The sequence below is a fragment of the Macaca thibetana genome, chromosome 1 (genome assembly GCF_024542745.1).
Source record: "Macaca thibetana thibetana isolate TM-01 chromosome 1, ASM2454274v1, whole genome shotgun sequence".
Classification (NCBI taxonomy): Eukaryota; Metazoa; Chordata; class Mammalia; order Primates; family Cercopithecidae; genus Macaca; species Macaca thibetana.
In genome coordinates, this window is record NC_065578.1 from 84151472 (window position 1) to 84178949 (window position 27478).

Here is a 27478-nt window from a genome sequence, read left to right on the forward strand (position 1 = left end):
ACAGTCACCAATATTTAACTGTAAATATCAAATAAATTCATATAGCACATATTTATACTATATCATAATTTTCCCAAATTAAAAATACAGACAGTACAATTTTAATAGCTTCAAAATATTCTATTATGTGAATAGGCCACACCTTATTTAACTAATCCTAAATACTGGACATTAGGGTTGCTTCCTGTATTTCACTTTTATAAGCAAGGCTGCATTCTTATGCATTAATCTTTATATACCTAGACAACTGTTTCTTTAGGAATAACCCATAGATTTCAAATTGAAGTAAAGGATATAAATCTATTTAAGGGCTTCTGATATATCTTGTCAAACTGCACTTCAGAGAGATAGTATTTTTTTTTTTCCAAGACGGAGTCTCGCTCTGTTACCCAGGCTGGAGTGCAGTGGTATAATCTCAGCTCACTGCAACCTCTGCCTCCCGGGTTCAAGCAATTCTCCTGCCTCAGCCTCCTGAGGAGCTGGGACTACAAGTGTGTGCCAATGTGCCCGGCTAATTTTTGTGTTTTTAGTAGAGATGGGGTTTCACCATGTTAGCCAGGCTAGTCTCGAACTCCTGATCTCAGGTGATCCGCCCACCTCGGCCTCCCAAAGTGCTGAGATTATGAGCATAAGCCACCACACCCAGCCTGAGAGATTGTATTTTTAATTTTACCAGCAGCATATGAGCGTTAAATACAAGGTGTTAATCTAGTGAAATACAATTTAAATATTTAAAGAGAAATACAGCTTTCAACCATGTTGAAAGTATACAGAAATTCAAGACAATCCGAGAACCACTTGCTATGGTCTGAATGTTTGTGTGCCTCCAAAATTCATGTTGATACCTAACCCCAACTGCAGTGACATTAATAGTTATTAGGTATTAATAGATATATAGTATAATAAATATAACATTATGTTATATAATTATAATTATATATTATATAATAATATATAGTAATTAATTATAATATATAATGATATAATGATGTATTATATTATATATTATATATTATCATATATAACAATTATACAATTACATATTATATTGTATATTATATAATCATATATAATAATTATAATATATAATGATATATTGTATATTACATAAAATCATATATAATAATAGTTATAATATATAATTATATGTCATATATTATATAATCTATAATTAATAGTTATGATATATAATATAATTAGTTATTAATAGATAGTAATTGGGAAGTGAATGAGATTAGTGCCCTTATTAGAGGCCTGAGGGAACTCGTGAGACCCTTTTTGCCACACTACCATTCAAGGACACAGCATTTGCCTCCTTCTGGAATGAGAGACCAGGCCCTCACCAGACACCAAATCTGCTGATGCTTTGATCTTGGACCTCCTATCTTCCAGAATACTGAGCAATAAATCTCTGTTATTTATTAATTACCTAAAGTATTTTTATTGCAACAGGAATAGACTAAGACACCACATGCGAAATTTTAATAATACAATTATTATGTGTCTTTTCTAATTAAAAGTAATGTATGTTTTTACTTTGCTACATGTTACTATGTTACATACATATTTCTAATTTAAAAGTTATATTATCTTTGACTAATTTATTAGAAATATAAAGATGAATATGTCACAAAGACAGTGGAATTAAGACACTACAAAAATACTGCTCAAATTTTCCTAATTTTATTTTGAAGGATCTTACAATTTTAGTTTTATTTCTTACATGTGGTCAAATTTTTAATTATATCAACCACTAAAACCTCAATGATTTTCACTTCAAAAATCTTCAAATTCAACTGTCCCTTGTCAAAACCAAAACAGTTTAAGACATGTTTTTAGTGAAAATTGCCCTGAGACTGCAAAGCAATTTTGTCTTACAAAGCTGAGATATCACAGAAAAACTATGATTAGCCAGAACTCCCACTAAGGAGCACTGTACCCTGGCTCCAGATCCTACTTTTGAGAGAAACAGGCAATGAGACAAAAAAACTTCATATAGGAAATTGGTGAAAAAGATTCCACAGGATGGAATACTATACAGTCCACGAAAACATACCCATTATGAAGTTGTGGTAATACAAGAAAAAGCCCATGCCATTACTTTACTACACAATACACGTAACAAAAATGTATGTGTGTTGACTATATAGAAAAAGATAATGAAAAAATCTCGAAATGTAAATAGTTAAGAATGGTGGAACTGCAAGTCATTTTAAAAAAATTCTTACCACATTTTCTGTAATAAGTAAATCAAGACTTTTAATTAGGAGCATATATTCTACTTAATGTATTCTATCTTCCTTCTACAATTATAGCTTTGAAAAATGAAAATTAGGCCGGGCGCGGTGGCTCACGCCTGTAATCCCAGCACTTTGGGAGGCCGAGGCGGGCGGATCACAAGGTCAGGAGATCGAGACCACGGTGAAACCCCGTCTCTACTAAAAATACAAAAAATTAGCCGGGCGCGGTTGTGGGCGCCTGTAGTCCCAGCTACTCGGGAGGCTGAGGCAGGAGAATGGCATGAACCCGGGGGGCGGAGCTTGCAGTGAGCCGAGATCGCGCCACTGCACTCCAGCCTGGGCGACAGAGCGAGACTCCGTCTCAAAAAAAAAAAAAAGAAAGAAAAATGAAAATTAATGTTCAAAGGAAAAGCCTCAAAGATTTGCATATGTTCAGTTTATTCTTACGAGCCCAGAACACTTTAGGGTTTTTCACTGACAACAAAAATAAAATAGTTTTCTACTTAATCTTCACATAACCAAATCTTGACTTGCTAAACCCTGACCATACCAGGATGTAGCTTTCACCAATTCTCCTATAAAATATTTCCTAATGCCATCACCACAGATCTCCCCAGCACATATCATCTACAGATTACCATCTTGTCTTAGCTAGAAATTACCAAAAACTTTTAGCAAGCTTATAACAAATGACTGATTTATTATTATCTCTTGGCCTCCCTTAACCTTTAAAACATGATTCTGTGATTTTCAACAAATTAATCAGTTACTTCAGTCCTAGCCTAAATGTCCCCTCCGCAAAGATACTTTTCTGACCAATTCAAGATAGCTCCATAGCTCTCATTCTCAGAGCGCCCTTGTTTACCTCCATCAGAGCTACCCAGTTGCTTGTGACCCAGTATTTTCTTTTGTGTTTAAGAATTTATTGTCCATCTCCCACCCCTAGACCGTTCCACTCCAGCAGAGCAGGGAACCTGCCTATTATGCTCATATCTACGAGATCAGTATTTATTGAATGAATGAATGAATCTCTGTCCTACACTATCTTTTTCCACGTCTAAAATGAAAAGGTTCTGTGAAATGCCTTTGCTGACCTATACATCAATCACTAAATATGACAATTAGCGAGCTCTGTTGCCTATTAACTAAGTGTTTTCAGGTACATAATATCTCTACTTTATTATTACTATTTTTCATTATTAATATTTGAGTGCTTATCGGTGGCAGGTGCTGAACTAAGCATTTTACATGGATTATCTCATGGTATCCTTCTAACAAAGATGTAGATACTATTATTACACCCATTATGTGTTTGAGAAAACTGAAGCACCCTTGCTTAAGGTCACACAACTAGGAGTGGGAGACCCTGGATTCCATTCAGGCAGCCTCATTCTACAGCCTTCATTCTTATCTGCAACACTATACTTTCTCTCCACAGGCATGTGAAACGCTAGACAGAACCAAGGACTATATTTATACTTACAAGAGTTATAGAATTACCAAAATAGAATGATCTGATCAAATCACATTAAAAGACTGCCCCATACTATAAAAAACAGAGGGCATTCTAAATAGCCTTTGGCCTTTTCTTTTTTTTTTCTTAAATAACCCTAAGAAGGGTAGAAAAGACACTTTTCTGAAAATATGTTTTCAACTTTTATGGTAAGTAGGATACAATATGGTCAATTTCAGGATGAGGTTAGCATTGCTCAACTTTACTTCTGTCAAATCCCAAGCTGTTTTTTGTTTGTTTGTTTTTATACTAAAGGTTTAGAGGGTTTGATAGTTCTAACCTAGAAACAAAAGATGCTAAACTTTGGAGCAATTACCACAACTTCAAACTTCAGTAATTTAAGACTTCATAAAATGATGGTTTAGAAAGTCTATATGTGGAATCCAAATGAAAACTTCATGAGCAAAGCTTTCATTTAGACTCCTCCAAACTTGCTTCCCTGAAAAAATGTCCAGCCAGCCCAGAATGTGGAAACAATTATGAAAATTAAGACATTTGAAAACCACTCAAGCAGCTTTTATTTCTAGCTACATCTTACCAGACAAGAAGAGATAACAATCTCTTCTTCCTCCTAGGAAGAAGTATGCTACATCAAAGACATGGTCAGTCAATACTGTGCATATCTTCTTTCTCTATGGTTCACAAATGCAGACCAGTCCTCTCCTCTTGGGAAACCCTATCCAGATGGGAGTTGGATGTTAGGTTAGTTGGTACTCTAGCAACCAATCCTCGGTAAGCAATCACATCTGTTCACTGAATTCCTTTTAATAATTCATGTTAACGGCAAAATCAGGATAGCATGGAAGATTTAAATCCACATGAAATCCTGGAGGTTCATTTTAGCCATTAGTTTCAAGGCCTTTGCACTTGCCATTCCCTCTGCCCAGAAGCCATTTCCCCAAGCTACCCAGGGGGCTCATTTCTCTACCTCATTCCTGCTCAGATTCATTTCCTCAGAGATCCCTTCCCTGCCACTCTCTAAAGACCACCCCATGCCTCCACCTGCTGCTGCCCTTAAGCCATTTACCCTGCTTTATTTTTCTCCACAGCATTTCTCCCTACCTCAACTATCTACTTGGGTTACAGTCTATCTCCCCCAACTTCTATTTAGTCATTATGTCTCCTTAGGCTCCTCTTGGGTGTGACAGGTTTTCAGATTTTCCTTGTTTCTGATGAAGGTATGCTTAGGAAGGCAGACAATGTATGTTGTTATGGTGCCTGCAACAATGCCCAGCACACATTAGGCACTCAGTAAATACTTCTTAAATGTAGAATTAAATGAAGTATGCTTGTGCACTCATGCCTATATGCCCCCTAACCTTTACCCAAATTGAGTATTATTACTTTATGCTTCTGTATATTCTCCAGTTTGGGTTTCACAACCCATTCATTCCTCTGGGTATACTTGGCTCCAAGTCCTGCAAGCTGAGAGGTATAAGGAGTGGGTTCCCTACCTCCAGAAAAGCAGCTCACCTAAGCAGACCAGTCAGGGTCATTCTGAAGGACAGTCTCACAACAGAGACCTCTCCCTATTAGTATGAACACCAGAAACAAAGACTCCTCTTTGAATAATACTTCAAAAAAGGAATCCAATGGCCAAAGCTAGAACAATCCAAGCAACAAAATAAAGTAGTATCAGATTATAACCCCAAGTATAAATAAACATCCATGAGTCCACACTGACATAAATAAATGATTGAATAAAATAATAAATGGAAAGATGAGACAAATCTCCCAGGCAGAAGAATACCAAATAAATAATATAGATATTCCACTGTAAAGGAGGGGGAGCATAGCTCCTTTATATGTAGGCTGTACATAGGGACCTCCTTCCAAAGAGCACAATATGGAAACGGGGCAGGGGATAGCGGGGTTAGTGACGTCTCAGCAGAGAAACTTGACAAACACTACTTCAGCCAGATGATCAAGGTCAACATCAACAGTGCTAAGTCATGTTGCTAGTCTGTAATCTTGATAAGATGTGTTACTTCATGATGAAGATGAGAGAGTAAATCACAGTTTACTGTGATCTTCCTCTCAAAAACCCATAACCCCAGGCTAATCATGAGAAAAACATCAGATAAATCGCAGTTGGGGAACATTCTACAACATTTCTGACCAGTACTCCTCAAAACTACCAAGATCATTAAAAACAAGGAAAATCTGAAAAATCGTCACAGCCAAGAGGAGCCTAAGGAGACATAACGATTAAATAGAATATGTATCCTGGGTGGGATCCTGGAACACCGAAAGGACAGGGGTAAGAACTAAGGAAATCTAAAGTACAGATTTTAGTTAACAGTAACATATCCCTATCAGTTCATTAATTGTAACAAATATACCACAGTAATGTAAGATTTAATAATAAGGGACACTGTGTGTGGGAGGGGGTATAATAAAGGAACTCTCTGTACTATCTGTTCAATTTTTCCATATACAGAAGACTGCTCTGTAAATAAACAAATATTAAAAATAATTTTTAAAGAGGAGGCATGTGGTTGACTCTACAACACTAATTTTAAAATAAATAAAGCCCCTATGTTTCATGAGCAGTTACTTTACTCTTTGATATGGTAAAATAAACAGAGGAGTGGCAATTTGTTCAAGATTAAATTTAAACAGATATTGTCTGTAACTGAGAATGAGATGCCTCTGATATTCTTGGATAAAGCGAATATGTTTATTTTAGGGGTGCTTGTTGAGGGTAGGGTTACAACTCAGTTTATGTATCTTTATTCTCTAGATCATTTCTCTTGAGAAAGCTAATCCCTTAGCGTTGCTAAAGTTTGGTTACTCTGTTTCTTTTGAACATTTTTTTTTTTTTTTTTGAGACAAGTCTCTGCTCTGTCACCCAGCTGGAGTGCAGCGGCAGGATCTCTGCTCACTGCAGCCTCCACCTCCGGGGTTCAAGTGATTCTCCTGCTTCAGCCTCTGGAGTAGCTGGGATTACAGGCGCCTGCCACCACGCTCAGCTAATTCTTGTATTTTTAGTAGAGACGGGGTTTCACCATGTTGGCCAGATTGGTCTAGAACTCCTGACCTCAAGTGATCTGCCCGCCTCAGCCTCCCAAAGTGCTGGCATTACAGGCATGAGCCATGGCGCCAGGCCTCTTTAGAACAAATCTTAAACTCGGACGCCTAAAGTTGCTCTGATCTAGATCCTGTTTCATGTAGCAACAAAGTCTCCATAGTCAGCAGAGGTTCCAAGAGGAGAAGCCACAAAGAGGCAAGCATACAATGGGTGTGCTTGGAAAAATACTTAATACAAATGCAAAGCTTAAGCATCTCAGGTCATCTTCAGTTTAGAGACGGTGACACGCAGGGAAAACTGCAGCCTGAGCTTAGTAGAATAAGCAGGTTCTTGTGTCAGTGCAAGTTTCGGAGCCCTTTAGGCAGGGAGGACAGTTTGTGGCACGTCAGGGGGCTCACCTCCTGTTCTCTCCCAATCAAGTGGGGTTTACAGAAGGCCTTGGTATATATACACAGCTTCTACTCTAGGACTTGTTTAATAAACAACTAGAATCAAAGATATTGTTCCCCTGATGTTCCTGATGGCTGAAGACTGTCTTAAGCATCTTCATTAAACAGGAAAGGAAACATGAAAACATACAGAATTGAACTAAATAAAAGAGGTGACAGATGAATTTTATGTGATCAGCAAATTCCTTGACTTAGTTTATCCAAACGTAACACAAATATTTACTTGTGTTTGCTTTATATATTATAAAATTTTAATATTTGTCTAACTCATTAGGCTAGAAAGGTGACCAATACATTTTGTCCCTTGACTCATAAAAGGACAGGAAAAGTAAAATATGCTAATCAAAATGCTTAAAATTAATATTATTTATACATAATATAACTGGACATGGTCTGTTATACAGCAAATAATCCTTAGACCATTGTATAATCACATTTCAGTAGCTTTATTGTTTGAAGGGGTTGAGAATATCAATTTTTGTTGTTGTTGTTGTTGTTGTTGTTGTTGTTGTTGTTAAGATGGAGTCTTACTCTGTCACCCAGGCTGGAGTGCAGTGGTGCAATATCGGCTCACTGCAACCTCCGCCTCCCGGGTTCAAGCTATTCTCCTGCCTCAGCCTCCTAAGTGGCTGGGACTACAGGCACCCGCCACCACGCCTGGCTAGGTTTTGTATTTTTAGCAGAGATGGGGTTTCATATGTTGGCCAGATTGGTCTCAAACTCCTGATCTCAGATGATCTACCTGTCTTGGCCTCCCAAAGTGCTGGGATTACAGACGTGAGCCATCATGCTTGGCCGAGAATGTCAGATTTTAAAGTGTGAACATTCATAGCTGAAAGAGATATTCTTCTTATACAAAGGACCTTGTCATACGCAAAAACATATTTTGAGACATCTCAAAGTGCTTGTTTATACCAATGACTTCCACTATGGTATAAATATGTCCCCCAGAGTTCATGTGCTGGAAACTTAATCCCCAGTGCAGCAGTGTTGAGAGGTAGGACTTTTAAGAGGCGGATTAATGGATTAACACTGTTACTGTGAGAGTGGATTTGTTATCACAGGAGTGGGCTCCTGATTAAAAAGAATGAGTTTGGCCAGATTTCCTCTCTGTCTCGCATGCTCACTTTTCCCTTCCACCCTTCCACCATGGGATGGCCCTTGCCAGATGCCAGTGCCAGGCTCTTAGACTTCCCTGTCTCCAGACTCTGAGAAATACATTACTTTTCTTTATAAATTACCCAGTCTTTGGTATTCTGTTTTATAGCATCAGAAAATGAACTAAAGCAAATTCTCATGAAAAGGAAATTCTATTTCTTTACATTGTAAAATTCACAACAGACAAAATTTTGGTTTAAATTGTCTGTCCTAATCCAACTGTGGTACCGTATTCCCTTTCTCACTCCATTTCATGACCTGTCTCCCATCTCCTGTCCTAAGAAGGATACTCAGGAGTCTCTTGCTCCACATGGTTTGTTCCAAATAATCCTGTTGCCAGCAACAGGTTCACAGTGACCTACAGCAACTCCTTCTTGCTTCTGGAGATCATACACACCCAGGTTAGTGCCTGTCTGAATCCTCAAACTCTACATAGGAAGGAAAATAATATTTTTAAAGCTTACAGCTGTAGTGGGAAACAGTTCTTCTAATCAAAGCTTCAAAGATACTACAGAAGAGCACTGTTACTGCTAAACAAACAAGCCAGAGGGGCTCCTTGAGAATGCTATGCCTTGGTCAGGAAGCAGCATCCATCACTGGAGAGGAAGGCTCATACCTCATACTCCTCCTCTCCTGCCTGCCTCCCTCTCCTACCCCATGTCTGTCTGGTAGTAAAGGTAGCCAGGTCATGTAAATGAATATAATGCACATTTGAATGCGGTGCCTAATCTCAACACATGCATCCTCCAGCTCCCTTCCCTACCCTGTATCCTACAGGGCTGGCCCTTAGAGACTGCTTCCTTGCTTTCCAGCTTCTGCCAATGACAGGCACAGCAAGAGATTGGAAGGTGGGAGGAGAGTGAGGTTGATTTTTCCTGCCTCCTCCCCTCCAGGTTGCTGTAGGTTGGCTGGGTTAACCACTGTCAAGCATCCCTCTATAGAAGGGTAGACTCCCCTTCTCCCTCCTCTAGCTTTCAGGTTGAGAGGTGTTAACTACTCCTTGCTGTTTCCAGCTTGGGGACACTGTACCATCTCTTGTTGGTTTCTACGATCTCTGCCCTCACTCTGTAAATAGTATCCCCTCCCCGTCACTCCAGTTACCAGGTTGACTATATCACTGCTTTTCTGCAGAACTCTACAGTTGTCTTTTAAAGTACATTGTAGTAACAATGAAAACTGCCATTTGAAAAGTCATACATGTTACGGATTTACTTAAATGTTTTAGAATGATGTAGTACATATTTCCTAATTACAAATAAAACAACTCTCAGAGAAAGAAAGGCGAATACATCCCATTCCCAAGGGCATGGACCAGTAGCACAATTCTTTTGATGTCCTCAATGTCCCTCACAAATACCAAAACCCTAGTACATTTCTCTGCAGATAGTAAGCGATTCAATAAATGAGTGATCTACCCATGGTTTACTGCATACTGGAGTCTCCCTCACAAATGTCCTTCAGTGTCAATCAGAATCAGTTCCAACTCTAACTGTATTCCGGCCTTGTGCACCATGGAAATTTCATACATGCTTTTACATTTTAATTTTTTACGTTTTAACTCTAAGGATTAGCCACATTTGAATTTAGACACTACAGAGAAGGAAGCAATAGACTTTTCTTATGATGTCTGGCAAGGGGTAAGGTAAAGACAACCTGAGCCCAAGAGGACGCTGCAGCCAGATGCAAGGCAAAAGCAATGCAAATGTAGCTACAGAGCTGCACTTGGGTGTGCACGATGGTTCATCCTACACAGTGGTGTTTCCGGTGACTGGCCAGCCATGGGGGATGCTGGGTAAGTGTTGCTCTCAGAAAAGCTCTGTTGCCTGCAGCCTTAGAGGAACTACTATCACAGCAGATGATCTTTAGACCCTGGGGACATAAGTCAGACATAGTCCCTAAGTAGACAAAGCAGCTTGGGGTCTCAGAGCACAGAGAAGGGGGCTCAGGAATAAGCTCTTCCATATTCCACAGCCTCATCTCATTGTAGCATTCTTAACCTCTGCTCCTTCACCTGCTCCTCCCAATCTGAATACAAACATGCTTGGGGACGATCAGAGGCAATCTTCAACTTTGGAACCTCTCTAATCTTCACAACTGGAATTTTTACACATTACACTGATGCTCCTAAAGCGGATTTTTATTTACTAGATTCAGACTCTCAGCCATGGGGTGGGGTGGGGAGTCCCCTGATGTTGCACTGTATACACATTCTCTGCCTGCGTGTCAGCCTTTATCACCAGACCATGAGCTTCTTAAGGAAAAGAACAGTTTCTTACTCACGATTGTGCCCCTCATGTCCAGTACAGTGGCATGCAGTAAGTAGATGCACAACAAATCTCTAGTCCATGTGTTAGTTAGTTGGTTACTTTCAGTTAGTTGGTTATAAGGGGATTTGGAAACCTGATGACAATTGTGTTGAACAATGTTAGGATGATATAGAAAAAGTAAGCCAAGTATAGGGTATTCTTGAAAAAAAAAAAAAAGGCTGAGAAATACTTATGACCTCACATGACATTCAACATATTTTATTAAATATTTGACTTAACTCACTTCTAAACTTGTTAGGAACAGGGCTGGTATCCTTCTGTCTCTCTGATTTTTGAACCACAAACAGAATCTGACATAAAATTTTTTTTAAATATTCAATTTGATTGAATAATTCCTAAATCTTCTGTTTACAGCCTTTTTTTCTTTGGTTTCACTGTGGAAGTTGACAACAGTTATTCCCTTCTTCAAACTCCCCTCCTGCTGCCTCAGTGACTTGCCTCTCTTGGTTTTTCCCAATGTCCTCAGTATTCCTGTCTCCTGTTCTTCCACCAGACTTGAATAGTAGACACTTCTAGACTTAGTTCTCAGCCCTCTCTTCTTTTCCCTTTAAATTCTCTTCTACCAAAAATATTAATGCTTAAATTATTTCCTCTATATGGATGACCCCAAATAACCACCACAAGCCCTGACACCTCTCACGCCCTCTCTTTCATGCTAAGCTACCACTTGCATGTCAGGAACCCAGTGTGCCTTGGAGCTAAAACAAGAAGAAAGGCACCATGAGGGCGGCATGTATGCACTCTCAAATGAATTTTCAACCTACCTCAGCTCAGCTGTTGGAAGATAGTGGGGCCACCATAAGGAAAAAAGTTTCAACTTTAAACACCAGGATTTTAACATAGAGGATAAAATCATGGTGACTTCAGGACCCCGGGGTTGTTTGTAATAAAGCATTGGCAAGTTGGCAGGATGGTTTGGAACTGGAAAGCCTCCGTCCAACCTACACTGGTTAGGACCCTTCGCTCTCCCTCTCTCTGGTGTTTCTCTTGGGCTCAGGGTAGACTGCTGAAGCCACTTTCCCTAAGGCCCCATTTAAGTCCTGACTACTATAGCATTCCCAGCCTTTGAATCTGCTCCTGACCAATCACTCTGGACATAGCTTTGTGAATTCAAACTCGGCTCTAAACCTAGGTATTTGGTTTCTGAACTTTCCCACTGAGAATGGTTCTTAGCCTCTTCTCACTTGAACTTTGCATGGTTAACCTCTGGCCTCAACCCTCGGGCTACATTAAAGAAGCTGCAGGACCTCAGGCTCCATTTCTAAGAAGTTCCTGCAATGGATGGTATGACACTAAACTCACAGCTGTTCTAACTCATTTGCCCATAATTGCATATTGCCCTGTGACTTCTTTTGTAATTACTTTTGAAATAATAATATGTATTATTATTTCACTTTATATTCTGCAGGATACACTGCTAAATCACATTTTCTTTTTCTTCTTTTTCTTTTTTTTTTGTGAGATGGAGTCTTGCTCTGTCACGCAGGCTGCAGTGCAGTGGCGTGATCATGGCTCACTGCAAGCTCCGCCTCCTGGGTTCATGCCATTCTCCTGCCTCAGTCTCCCGAGTAGCTGGGACTACAGGCACCCGCCACCACACCCGGCTAATTTTTTGTATTTTTCATAGAGACGGGGTTTCACCGTGTTAGCCAGGATGGTCTCAAACTCCTGGCCTTGTGATCCACCCGCATCAGCCTCCCAAAATGCTGGGATTACAGGTGTGAGCCACTGCGCCCAGCCCACGTTTTCCTTTTCTTACAGAGTAATGGGTTTTATAAGCTGGGCACCAGGATGCCCAACTGGACACTCGGTTTTCCAGCCTCCTTGCAGCTAGGGTTCCTGTGTGACTAGGTTCTTGCCACTGGAACGTGAGCATAAATGAAGTATGCTGCTGCCAGGTCGGCCCCAAAACGATGAAGGTGCCCTCCTCTGTACTCCTTTCCCTACCTGCAAGTTGGAACATAAACAGGCCTGTGATCCACTTTGAACACTCAGCAGGGAAAAGCCTTTGGGCAGCCTAAATTCACGTAGTCCATGGACTAGTTTCCATCAACAAGAAAATAAGTATGGAAATTCAGAATAAACACTCAGAAATGTTTATAGCAATTTAATTACTCTGATCTGATCAATCTGATCACTATATAATACACGTATCAAAACATCACCATGGGCTGGGCGCGGTGGCTCATGCCTGTAATCCCAGCACTTTGGGAGGCCAAGGCGGGAGGACTGTCTGAGGTCGGGAGTTCGAGACCAGCCTGACCAACACGGAGAAACCCCATCTTCCAAAATTAGCTGGGCGTGGTGGCACATGCCTGTAATGTCAGCTACTTGGTACGCTGAGGCAGGAGAATTGCTTGAACAGAAACAGAACATGAGCTTGTCCTGGCTGCTCCTTGCAGCTTTTAGCAAGCTAGACAAGAAAGAGATGAGCTCAGGCAAGACTTGTTTGCAAGTATGTAAGCAAAGGTGGAAAGGAATGGACAGTGTCCAGAAACGGAGGGCCTTGGAGAATCAGAAAAGTCAATTGCACGTGTAGGTCCAAAGAGCAGAAAATAGTATTACCACTCTCAGCCTAACTCAAAGGCCTCTCAGTAAACTGTTGCAAGGGACAATGCCAGGCAGGTCTGTAGTAATGATCAGAGTATTGGTGCATCTTCCCACCCAAGTCCATCCTTCAGAGGACCTCAGAATACACACTACTGAAGAGAGGCAGAGAGATGAGCCAAGCACAGAAGCTGGAAAATAAGTCATGCTTAAGAGCTTGACCCAGAGTGGGATTTGGATGCGGTAACTGACCTGTGGAACTGACTAGAAGTCTATCAAGTTTATAAGGAATTGTAGTGCCAGGGAAGCCACAGTTTGGCCCGGAAAGGCCCACGTTCATTCTCCCCCAAGGAGTACACACTTTCCACACCCTTCAGATGTGGCTAGAGAGGGTACAGAACAAGGAAGGACTTCCCAGGGGACAAAGACAAAGTCAGGGCTTCTGGGAGGCCCCGCCCAGAGAGCGGAAGCATGGACCAGCCACGAAACTGACTCCACTGCCAGGACAGGGAGGTCTTAATCATTCCTGCCCAGCAGGGTTTCATCATTTTTAGGCCCCTGTTACATGTCTTCAATTCTTCTGAATGGGAGGTTTTATTGTGGTTTTCTTGTTTCTACTCGTCCACTGTATAGTGGATGTTTGTCAGAACAAAGAACAGAAAGGACATTTTAGAGTGAGTATTTAAAACGGAGGTTAGAGAAGGGACAGCCAGACCTGTGGAGTTCTGGGGTCACCTGAGCGCTAAAGGAAAGCATGGCAGGCTGGGAGGCACAGCGGGGGCAGGACGGTGAGGGGAGGGAAGGGAAAGCTTCAGCATCAGCTGGACCTGGGTCAGATGCAGGCACATCACTTTTAGCAGTGGTTCTCACCTGGCACACTGCCGATCTGGCCAGAACCTTTTACTTTGCTAAACCTGGCATAATCATGATGACAACTGTATAGGATTGCTGGATGGACTAAATTAAAGCAATTATTTCTAGAGCGCTTAAGGAAATGCTTAGTACATAGGACGCACTCAATAAACGGCAGATAGCACTTCCCAAGGTTAGATAACTCAAAATTTCTAAAAAATTCAGTGAAACATACAACTGGCATTCTGGGAGATTAACTGTTCATGCCTAACACCTCAATTTAACAAGAAATGGTGACAAAGTCATCCTGTAACTACACTAAAATAACTATAGTCCAAGAAAGAATATCCCCCTGCCTGAATACGGGCTCATTGCTGCAGCGACTAAGCTTAAGACAACGCCATGTTCACTCTGCTATTGCTGGAAACAAAGCAGGGAGGCAGGAGTGGAAAGGGGGAAGGGGAGGGCGAGGAGAGGAGAGCAATGCAGTGCAGCAGAACACAGGATTTAGGTCCAAACACTAGTAGATAAGCAGGTGAGCGGAGTATTTAAAGAGCATGGCCCCCATAGCTAACAATATACTCAACAGTGAAAACCTGAAAGCTTTTGCTCCAAGATGAGGAACAAGGCAAGGATGCCCACTCTTACCACTTCTATTTGACACAATATTGGAAGTCCCAGCCAGAGCAATTCGGCAAGAAAAATAAATAGAAGTCATACAGATTGGAAAGGAAGAAGTAAAATTATCTCTGTTCATCGACAACATGATCTTATATGAAGAAATCACCAAAGACTCTACCAAAACATCCACTAGATCTAATAAACTAATTCAGTAAAGTTGCAGGACATAAAATGCACATACAAAAATCAGTTGCATTTATTTCTATGCGCTAACAACAAACAATCCAAAAAAGGAAATTATGAAAACAATCCAATTCACAATAGCATTAAAAAGAATAAAACTCTGAGAAATAAACTTATTCAGAAGGGCAAAAGACTTATACACTGAAAACTATAAAACACTGATAAGGAAATTTTTAAAGACACAAATAAAGGTAAATACATTTCATGTTCATGAATTAGAAGACTCAATAATGTGAAAATGTCCATACTACCCAAAGCATTCTATAGATTCAATGCAATCCCTATAAAAATCAGAATGACATTTTTTACAGAAATATAAAAAAAAATCCTAAAATTCATCTGGAACCACAAAGGTCCCTGAATAGCTAAAACAATCATAAGAAAGAAGAACAAAGCTGGAGGCCTCACACTTCCTGATTTTAAAGCATACTACAAAGCTATGTACGGTAGTATGGTACTGGCATAAAGTCTGACATATAGACCAATGGAAAAGACTACAGAGCCCAAAAATAAACCCACACATGCATAATCAACCGATCTTCGACAAGAGCGCCAAGAATTTACAATGGAGAAAAGATAGTCTCTTCGACAAATGGTGCTATGCATATATAACAAACCTGCACGTTGTGCACATGTCCCCTAGAACTTAAAGTATAATAATAATAAAAAAAAATAGTGCTAGAGAAAAGTGGATATTCACATGCAAAAGGGCATGGCCCTGGAGCTAGCCAGCCTGACTTTAAAGCCTTGCTTACCAATAAGTTAGTTATCTTCTCTATCTTAATTTCCTCATCTACAAAACGGGGATAATAAGGGTAACTTCTTCCTAAGGCTGTTAGGAGATTTAAAGAAGGTGCTTGGAATAGCCCCTAACAAACAGTTCTAATTTAATTATTGTTATTATCAGTGGGACCTGAAAAATGGAGCCTCAATTTCCTTTTTTGTAAAAGAAAGACAAGATCTAACTTGTCAGATTATTAGGACAAAGTGAATGACATAGCAAATGTAAAGCCCCAGTCCACTCCAAGGTCTAGAGGAGTCAGAGAAAGTCCACTGAGCTCCAGGGTGAGCTTATTCCCAAAAGGTTGGGGAAAAGGGACCCCAAGAGAGAATACTGGGAAGGGGAGATCACAGGAAGAATCCTTTCCGTCACAATGGGTGGGTCACCACAATAACACCCCAAAGCCAAAGTCTTCTCTCCTCTACCACAGAGTCACTAGCTGGTGTTTTTCACTACCTTTTAGTCCCAGAGTCCCAGATGAATATGTACAATCAGGAAAGTGGGGTTTAGCCAGCTGGGTTGAAAACCTAATGTTTAACATTCTTACTATATTACCACACTTCCTCTCAACCACTCCATCAGGATCTTGGAGTAATCCATCAAAACACATTCACTGATATACCAGTGAACGCATTCTCCATTTAACAGAGAAGAAATCTAGAAATCGGCGACTGATTCACCCTGACCAGCTCTCATCCTTCTGGCCCAGGGCTTTTTTTTTTTTTTTTTTTTTTTAAACAATACTGACCATTGGAGCCTCTTTTTGGAAGCAAAGCCTCTGTCACCTGACCCCCAGAGAAACGAGAGATGTAGATTTGTTCTCCATAACAACATTAATGCCTTTTGCAAACATTTACTGAAACTAGAAGAAATACAATTGCGGAAAGTATAAAGTTTCCTTTCAAAGTTTCCCTTCTTGTTAAAGAATAAATCATAAATGTTAGAAATAATAGTTTCTTTTAAAAACTTTCTTCAAGCCTCCTTGCTTTGTGTTAATAACTCTTTGTTAAGCCCTGTCCTATGTAGCTGTTGGACATGCTCACAGGCATGTTCCAGCTCACAGCCTATGCCCCTTTCTTATTTGGAAATGTTATTACTTCTTTAAATCTTTCGTAAGCAACTTCCTCTTTTCCTTTGCTCTCCCTTGCCTTTACCTATTTAAAAAAGTTTTAGGTTGTTAGCAAATCGGGTATCGGCTTAGACTGTGAGGTTCAGCTCTAGCCAATGGATGCAGGCAGGACACAGCAGTGAGGACAACCCAAATGTGTAAGGAATAAATATGTCTGCTTTTCCTTTGTTCGGTGTACTCTTATGGCAAGACTGCTGGTGAGTGTACCCTTTCTGCAGAAAGTAAAAATTGCCTTGCTAAGAGAATTAAATTTATGTTCAAGTGCTATTTCTTTGTGGCACTGGGGAACGAGCATTTTGCATTTCTAACATAATGACTGTGGTAAATGTCAATAAAAATCTTGAAGCACATCTCTCCTTAGAATTTTTGATAAGCGTTTATGGAGGAAATTCCATATAATCAAATGAAAATATCAGAGTAAAACTCTAAATACATCACAGAAATTAGCAACCATTAGTCAGTTTGCCTGCTTCAGAGAAAGCTCTAAAGAAACTCAGTTTACCTCTACAACGTTAAATGACGTTAATTAACACCTTCTCCTAAAGCATTCTACTTTCCCCCTCAGCAAAATAGAGTACATCAGCTGAAATAGGCCACAGACCTCATTGTCTATACGAAACAGGGGCGAAAATGAACTCAGAAAGACAAGTAATCACCTGATAGCAATCCATGGAAAGTTAACCTTGCTGACATTCCTCTTCACTTCCCTCTGTTGGATGTTCCTGGAATTTGCATTTGTGGAGAGTTGCATACTTGCAATGAACAAGTTCCACTGGTCCTGTTGTAGTGGATTCTACCTAACCTTTTATTCCCCTCATCCCTGTCCAGCTAACGTTCCCTCACTGCTCACCATATGTAAGTCAAAGACAGAGGTGCATGAAGACATGTATAAAGATGCAGAATTCCCCCAGGAAACTCATTATCTAGAGCAGCCAGGGCCAATCCTCTCAACCTCCCAGGGATTCCTGGCAATATCTGGAGACATCTGCATTAGTTATGACTTTGGGGGGTGGGTACTATTGGCATCTACTAGGCAGAGGCCAGGAATGCTGCTGCACATGCTACAATGCACAGGCCAGCTCTCCATAATAGAGACATATCCAGTCCAAAATGTCAGTAGTTCTAAGGTTGAGAAATCCTGACCTAGAGGGTGAGATGAGACATATAATACAGGGTTAAGTGTGGCAGAGCTGTAACAGAGCTAAAAGTGGAGTGCTATCAGATTGACAACATTTAAACAAGTGGCTATTACTCAGTATTGGCAAGAATGTGGGGAAAATAGTACCCTCATAACATGTTGGTGAGAATGTAAACCAATAGAACTTTGGGGGAAGGCAATTTGGCAATGTATAATAAAAGAGTTTAAAATATATACACTATTCCTATCTTTGCTTTCCTTCCATTCCTATCTTCTCTCTTCTTTTCCCTTCTCTTTTCTTCCTTCCCCAGAACTGAGCAATCAGCATGTAGCTGGGAATGCAACGTGAGGCCGGGGACTTTGGTGAGGTACACAGAGGCATGAGCTATGGCTGGGAAGCCACACAGAGCTGTGAGCTAGAGGGACTGGCGACTGACGATTAAGCTACATAGAGACACAGGCTAGCAGGCCTGGCAGCCAAGGACAAGAGGCAGTGGCAAAGGTGGTGGGCACAGAGGAGGCAGGATGACCTTCACATTTGGAAGACTGGTTACTTTAAGCAAATAAGCAAAAATATTGAAGATAATGAGAGTCAGGTTTTCTAACTGCCAGAGAAGATATGTACAAATATATAAAGGGTGAAGAACAGAAAGCTCTTTGGGTGTTAGATTGAAATTGTAGGTATAAGTATGAATCATGATTTTATAATACACAGCCTAATACAGAAAAATTTATAAATGTGTGTACACATATACACATATATTTCCTAGCTCTGTCCTCTGAAAGATCTAGAAGCAATAATACCCCAGTAACAATGGGCACATCAACCTTCCATGTATTGGTATCTAAATACAATTCTCATATTGTATATTAGATCTCAAGACTTATTCATCCTACATAACTGCAACTTTGTACCTTTTAATCTACATCTTCCCTTTTTCCCTGCTTCCACTAATGTAAAACACAAGGACTACAGTTACTAATACTGTATTGAGGCCGAGTGTGGTAGCTCACACCTGTAATCCCAGCACTTGGGATGCCAAGGCAGGAGGATGATTTGAGGCTGGAGTTGAAGGCCAGCCTGGGCAACACAGCAAGATCCCTTCTCTAAAAAACATTTTTAAATTAGCTGGGAATGGTGGTGAGCACCTGGAGTCCTAGCTACTTGGGAGGCTGAGGCAGGAGGACTGCTCGAGCCGAGGCAACAGAGAGCTATGATCACGCCACTGCACTCCAGCCTGTAGGACAGAGCAAGACTCTGTCTATAAAAAAATTAAAATTACAAATGTTGTATTCAGCTAATTTGCCAAGAGAGTAGATTTTAAGTACTCTTATCACAAACACAAGAAAGGTAACTATATGAGATGATGGGCATGTCAATTTGCTTAACTGTAGTAATCACTTCATTATATCTATGTTTATCAAGATAAATACATGAAAATATCATGTTGTATGCCTTAAATATATAAAATATAAATAAGACAAAAGTACCATTCTCTACTAAAAGGGAGGCCTAACTAGGTCAAGGAAAGTACAGGATGAGCCCAGGTCATCTGGTGGAGCCAGAAAATAATGAAATGCTCAATGAATGACAGGGATGTGTTAAAAGGACACAGGAGCCGGCTCCAAGGGGTCCCCACTGGCCAAACTGAGCACAACTTGAGCATTAAAATAAAAAACAATCGGGAGACTTCAGCTTATTGAATACATAAGGAATCCATGAACACTTCTTAATAAAAACATGACAGAAAAAGGAAGTTCTTCCTTATAGTAGAATGCCAACTCACAAACGTAGAAAGAGTGATGGCAATAAAGAATCGCCATTTGAGGCTGAGAGTGGGGGCTCTCACTCTCTCCCAGCACTTTGGGAGGCCAAGGCAGGCAGACTACTTGAGCTCAGGAGTTCGAGACCAGCTTGGGAACTATGGTGAACCCCATCTCTACAAAAAATACCAAAAAAAAAAAAAGCCAGGTGTGGTGGTGTGCACCTGTAGTTCCATCAACTTGGGGGGCTGAGGCAGGAGGATCACTAGAGCCCAGGAGGTTGAGGCTGCAGTGAGCTAAGATCATGCCACTGCACCCCAGCCTAGGCAACAGAGTGAGACCTTGTCTTAAAAAAAAAAAAAAAAAAGAATCACCATTTGGCAACATTCATAGAAGTGGCTGATTCAGGCAGATGTCATCAATATATGGTAAGTCTGTAGGTAGAGGTTTAACGAGGAACAGACTATTTGCATAACCTTAGAATACTTCCCCACAAATACCAATACATTTCAAAGGAAAAATTTAAGGTGGAGAAATCTGGCAGACACCAACATAACCAGGTGATTGAGGTCAATATCCCAGTGGTGGGATGGGTTGGCACCATGTGCCTTCTGTTGTGAGAAGCTAAGAAGAGCCGAGTTTCATTTCTGAAGGATTCCTGCCAAGAACACATGGCCTCAGTCAGGTTGTGAAGAAATACCCAATACACCCAGGTTGGGAGTCATCCTACAGCATGTAGGATCTATACAACTACAAGCACTTTAGGAACAGGGAAAGTCTGAGGAACCATTCCAGAAGAGACATGGTAACTACATGTAACATGAATTCTAGATCAGACAGGTAGAAGAAACATTTGGGGAATAACTGATGAGATAGGAATGGGCTCTGTGGATTGGATGCTAGTGTTTTGTACCAATGTCCACTTTCTGATTTGATGGGTGTATGCTGGTTATATAGGAGGACAGAGTGCTTGCTCTTTTTTCTTTTTTTTTTTTAATGCTGGAGTGTGTTTTTTGTTTTTTTGTTTTTTTGTTTTTGAGACGGAGTCTTGCTTTGTCGCCCAGGCTGGAATGCAGTGGCACGATCTCGGCTCACTGCAAGCTCCACCTCCCGGGTTCACGCCATTCTCCTGCCTCAGCCTCCCAAGTAGCTGGGACTACAGGCGCCCACCACCATGCCCGGCTAATTTTTTTATATTTTTAGTAGAGACGGGGTTTCACCGTGTTAGCCATGATGGTCTCGATCTCCTGACCTCGTGATCCACCCGCTTCGGCCTCCCAAAGTGCTGGGATTACAGGCGTGAGCCACCGCACCCAGCCTATGCTGGAGTGTTTTTAAGAGTGATGGAGAATAACGTCTATGACTTCCTCTCAGAATAAAGACTGATGTATATTACATATATAATATAATATATATAATGTATATATAATACACATATATACATATGTATACACATATATACGTCTATATATGTGTATATATAGAGAGAGAGAGGCAGAGACAGAGAGAAGGAGGGAGGGAGAGAGAGGGAGAGATTGAGACTTCAATCCTAATGCCATGGAGATATAGAAGAAGATTATACTACTTATTTTCTCTTCACCAGACCCATGTGATAGTTTTGGTCCAGAGAAAGGCCTTCCATACCCCCATTCAAAGAAATGACTTATTAAAAATCAAGCAGGGCAGGAGGTAAATGATTCACTGATGTGTTCCCAATAAACTCTATATCTGATCCCTTGCTTTGGTGTTCTATAACTAGTCACTGCCAATGGCTCTGAGCCTTAACTCTGGCTTTCTACCTCCTTGGGGAGTGAATGCTGCTGACAGACTCCACTGCCCATCTTTGAATTACATGGTCTGAGTCTGTCTGGGGGCAGCTCCAGAATTTCTACAGAGGATGTGCTTCGGCACAGCTTGGCTTAAAAGAGGAGACCAGGGGCTTGCCTTAAAGCTGCATTTATAAAGCAAGTACACTGCTTTTATTTAGACTGCATGTTTGCTTGGAAGGCCTTTGGACAAACTAGTGTGCTTCTGGAGGGGCTAATGTGCCCTCCAACCCAGCCCTGCCACCTGCCAAGCCATCCCTTGATAACATCCTGGTCAATCTGCATATAGGTTAGTCAAGGCCAGGGCTAGTAGAAGCTCCAGCTTAATGTCCCAGGGAACAATGCAGACACAGGACGAGCTGATGAGTAATTAGGGGGGCTGATGAACATCCTCAGGAAGGGGTGGGGCAGGCTGCGCTGGGCAGGTTGCTTTCCAGAGTGACACCCAGTCTGGCCCAGTCTGAGGTATACAAATGATTCACATCTGAAAAGGGATGACAGGATCATGAGAGTAGGGCAGTATCAGGGGTCATAGGCAAGGGAGGAGTTCAACGCTGTAGACAGACAGGACAAGAGGCAAGCCAAGGAAGAGGAATAAAGAGGAGGACAAGACTGGGGGTGATGAAGAGGGGCTTGGGTACAACCCAGGATGTCAGAACCTTCCTCTCAATGGGTACTAACCCCCTCCGTCCCCCCACCGGCTTGCCTGGACAGGTAGAGAGCAACAAATATATTTCAGACTGAATTAAATCATTAGCTTAATTTGGGGGTGGGGGGCACTGCCTTGGGTCAGTTTAGAACTTTGCAGAGTAAACAAGACACCCAAGTCAGCCTGAAGGCACAGGCGAGTGAGGATGGTATAGGTGGACCCTGTACATTGTCCAACATTGCCATCAGCACTCTCTTCCCGACCTGTGGGGTAGGTGGCCAGCTGTTTGTGTTTGTCCACTAAAAACTGAGATGCGCAGACAGTATAGGTAATTCCAACATGAAATTAAAGTTTCTTTGGAACTTTTCCTATGCCTTCGATCATGTAGTATTGGGTAACCTCAGCTCTGAAATTTATCTTCCTGTCATATTCCCCACAGAGCAGTTTCTCAACCTTTGATGCTATTTCCTCCTCAAAGTCCAGTATGATGTCAGAGGACAGGAGAGAGAAATATGGAGGAACTGCAGCAGTGCCTCCTTAGCACTCAAAACACGCCCGTGGAGATACTGCCAACCCCAATAGCCAGAGCTGAGTGGGCCTGCCTGGGGCGGCCCACATCTGAATGCTCTGCCTCTTTATTTCCAACATTTATATGCTCTTCACAGGGTACAAAGCTCTTTCACATACATAAGTTAATGGAACCCAACAACAACCCATGCAGACAGGTAGAAAAGTAATTATTATCCCCATTATATAAATGAAAAAAACTTATTCAAAGATGACAATCTATTCAGGGTCACAAGAACTCACAAAAGTGAGACCAGGATTCAAACACAGAACCCTGGACTCCAAGTACCTCTAGTCCACCGTTTGTAAAGGCACAAAGTCTCTGCACTTATGCAGACAGCTCCCCAGCCCCACCACCACCTCTGCCATCCATAGCAGGACTGAGTTCCGGGTGACTCCTCCACAAATACAGAATCCAGGATGAGGAACAAAGGATCATCAAGGCCGGAAAGGGGGAGGCTCTCAGTACCTGCAGGAGGAATGACAAAGGGAGGAGCAAAAGGACCATGGCCAGGAAAAGAGAAAGCAAGCAAGAAAAGTGTGTATAACATCTCTAAGTCACCTAAGGCTTAGAAATCTATCTTTGCACTTTTACCAGAATATACATTTGCACACATGTTTACACAAGCGTCAATACTTAAATTTTTATCTAGGACGAAAAGAGGGCAACCAGCATTTAAGGAGTACTTCCTGTATATGAGAGACCATGCTCAGTGCTTTCTCTTTTAATCTTGGGAGATGGATATAATCTTCATTTTTACAGATGAGGAAATTAAGGCTTAGAGAGGTGAAACTATGTGCCCAAGGTCACAAAGCCTGGACTGGAACAAAAGCTGGTCTGACTGCAAAGCCTTGGTCTTCCCTTTACACCACATTAACAATGCCTTGGGCTTGGTCTCTGTCATTTAGAAGCTTGCAATCAGACTTAACCACTCTGTTGGGTATAATCACAGGCCAGAAAGCATTTGAACTAATGTATACTCCAAGGAGAATGGCTAATGGATAATCTGAGTTATAGTAATTCCCATTTGAGTTACAGTGATTCCCCTTGTCCCAGCCCAAAGAAATAAGAGGCTGGTCTTAAGTTATTGTGCGCTGCTGCTCCTCAGCAGCAGGCTGAGAAACTTGGAGGAGAAGCAGTCAGCCTTAGGCATGTGTGTACAAGTGATGTTGACAGTGTGTGTCTGGGTGCTGCCTGGCTACAATGCTGTGTGTGCATTTTTTCCACTGTGCACGTGTGTTTTTGAAAAATGAGATGGACAGCTAACATGTTGTAGTTTCTCAAATAGATTCCAGCGAACACACATGAAAAATAATCTCATACTTAAATGTTTCAATTCAGTCTCCATTCACAGAAAACATATGCAGTCCTGTTCTAACAAATATCTGGCAGAACAGCAAGATATCTAAAATAGATCTGATCTGATAAAAAAAAAATAGTAGTTGATAAATGCATTTGAAATGTTTAGACAAGAGGAGTGTCATATATAATTAAATCAAAACCTCAAAATTTTGAATTCTAAAGAGAAAAAATTTTTGCCAAAGTGATCTATTTTCCTAGTTATATGGTAGTGACAATCAATATAAATGTTGTCCAAATGGCTAGATGTCCAGATCTCCACAGGATAACTAGGTCCTTGCCGTCTCAAGGCACAGGCACAAAAGACAACTCTGGAAGCTTATCTCAAGTACACAACTCTCACTGGCAGGGTTTGCTTGCTAGTCTTTTTAAAACAGTCCAGTTTGTTTAGACAAGCCTGGGATTAACAGAGCCAAGGTGTGTGTTTCTAACTGTATCGCTTCTGTCCCCAAAAGAGGAAAACTCTGTTTACTGGACTCAGACCACTAAACAATATCGGATCCACTGTCCATGGGAAGCAGGGTTAGCAACTGTTGATGGATCGCTGGAAAACCCAACAACTCTTCTTAGCAATACAAAAGTCCATGCATTAATGAAACGTTGTGCGGTACATGAAATTTGTAAAGAGGAGACTGTCTGTAATTGACATTTACTTTATTCTCTGATACAGACTAAGTCGGAACCGTGAGAAGGCCCTTTATTTCTAAATGACATCTCAAGACCAGGTAATGCTACTTTTGGAGGAAAAGCAGGAGGAAGAAAAGCGTTGTAATGACAGTAACAAATTACGGGGAAAACATTTTATGGAAATAACTCAGTTTAAAAAAAATGACGTGGCCGGGCGCGGTGGCTCACGCCTGTAATCCCAACACTTTGGGAGGCCGAGGCGGGTGGATCACGAGGTCAAGCATTCGAGATCAGCCTGGTAAACACAGTGAAACTCCATCTCTACTAAAAATACAAAAAGTTAGCTTGGCGTGGTGGTGGGTGCCTGCAATTCCAGCTACTCGGGAGGCTAAGGAAGAAGAATCGCTCGAACCTGGGAGGTGGAGGTTGCAGTAGGCCGAGATCGCGCCACTGCACTCCAGCCGAGAAGATAGTGCGAGACTGTTTCAAAAATAAATAAATAAACAAATGAATACTGACCTACAAATGCTTTTCAGGGCTATTTTAATGATTACCTTAATAAGACTAAATTGTTTCCAATATTCACAGTCACTCCTCAAATTACACGCGTTAGGAATTTCTAAGCAATTTTGTGTAGCTGCAACTTGTTGACGGAAAGCAATAAAGTAACTCTGCTACAGAACAAAAGCACTTTTGTCTCATGGTGGTGAGGGGGCATACCCACCCCGACAGTGTTGCTAGTTACTAGTTCCCGAATCTTTAGAAACCTGCACATGGTTCAAGCTGTTCCCCAACTGACACACCACAGTACCAGATGTAACTGGAGGCTGAGAAATGTTATATCCCTAGGCTTCACGAGAGAACCTCAGCTTCCTAATTACCATCGACAGCAGTGAGACTGGGTTTAGAAAGAACCACACGTGCAAAGGCAGAGGCAACCTGTGCCGTGCTCTCCCCGCCGCTGCGCCCAGCCCGCCAGCCCTCAGCAGCGGACGCAACGCCGGTTTTGCATCTAGATTGCTTTTTGCTCCTAGCGGGGAAAAAGGTGGGAAAAAAGCGAGTTGTGCCATACACCCGCCGGGACAGTCCTGTCCCAGAGGTTTGTAGTGGGTCTGGAGCCCAGGCTTGCAAGCCAGGCAACCCCGAAAAGCCGCCGACTGGGGCCCCGCGGGCGGCCCTGCGCCCCGGCCTCCCCACGACGCGCGCCCGGATGACAGCGGCTCAGGGTACCCTTCCCGCTCCCTGACCCTCACTCACCGCTCACGTTCACCCGCGCCGCCGAGCCAGGGAGCGGGGGCTCCTGCAGCTGCCGCATGCCCTCGGGGCCGAGCGCGACGGGGCGACCGGGCGCCGGGCTCCAGCTAGGTGCGGACAAGCAGCGAAGGACGCGGCGGGCGGGTGGGCGACGGAACCCCTCCTCTCCAGCTACCGCAGTGGCGCGCCCAGAGCCGTAGGCAAGTTTGGCAGTGCGAGGGAGGGACCGAGGGGTAGCGGCCCCGCCCTGCCCCGCCCTGTCCTGGCCCGCCCTGTCCTGGCCCGCCCTGTCCTGGCCCGCCTTGTCCTGGCCCGCCCATTGAGTCCGACGTTCCCACGGGAGAGCGCCCCCAACCGGCAAGGCCGCGAGCTGCGCGCAAAGGGCAGCGCTCTTGCAGATGCGTACCTGCCTGGGATAGTCCCCAGGTGGGTGGTCGGCCCCGATGGGGAAAGGCGCCCACTAAAGGACCGCTAGTACCCACAAGCCTCACGGAGCCATACCTCGGAGCTCTGTATTAGAACGCAGTCCCTCTGTCCCTCTGGCCTCAGAGATCTGTTTGAAGTGGTTGCGGGAAGTGCAGCCCACACCCACCACCCGTGGGAGGCAGGCTCTACTCCAAACCCGACCTAACGCTGGAAAACTCAACCCCAAAGCTACCCGAGGGTGCGGACAGCCCCCAGAAGCAACCAAAAATATTTAAGGTTCTTGTAAGAGGCTTCTTGGCCTCCTGGGGCAAATAGTTGTGGATACTTTGTTTTTCAAAGCTGAGATATAAAACCACTGACCTACCTTTAGTAAAGAAAGATGCAAAGTAAAACAAATGTCTTGAAGGCGTTGTTCTCTCTGAATTCTGCAAAGCAATAACGAAGTCACAGAAAAGTTGTGCTTTCCTGGTGACCTTACAAAAAGGAAATACTGTGTGAGGTGAAGTCCTTCCCACTCAGGCTTCAAGCCCTTGTGAAGCAATGAGAGTTGTGTGCCCACATGTCTTCCTGTGACCCTTTGCCCTCCATCCATCCGTTCATTCATTCATCTTGCATTCAACATTAATACTGGGCCGTTCTGTGTGCCAGCTAGGAACCTCATCCTTGCAAACAACCTGTTAGATAATCTGCCCCCTACCATCAAAGAGATTCTGTTCTCTCTGCAGAGGATGTTTTAATAAGGTGACATCCCTTACTCAGTGGGTCTCATCCTGTAGACCATAATAGCCTAGTGTGCCTCAAACCTCCCCAGGGCTACGGCTAAATTTTCATCAGTATGTGAAAAGTATTATTTCATCTGAGTGTTCAGAAAATTATTGCGGTGTCTTGCAGTTGAACTGTGTAGAGAGAAGTACAACTTGTGAAGCTAGGGCTAAGGAAAGATCATGTGTTTATCAGAACAAGCAGAAGCCTTGCA

General features: G+C 42.2%; 2 protein-coding genes across 2 annotated transcripts in view; both read right to left on the minus strand.

Moving 5' to 3' along the window:
* The window catches only part of LPAR3 (lysophosphatidic acid receptor 3), an 82796-nt gene extending 56458 nt beyond the window's left edge, over nt 1-26338 (minus strand). Inside the window, exon 1 of the mRNA XM_050806016.1 lies at nt 26080-26338. The gene's annotated coding sequence lies outside the window, so the exon portion shown is untranslated. The remainder of the gene's footprint in view (nt 1-26079) is intronic.
* GNG5 (G protein subunit gamma 5) overlaps nt 1-27478 on the minus strand; it is a 547759-nt gene that overhangs the window by 373440 nt on the left and 146841 nt on the right. The window lies entirely within an intron of this gene.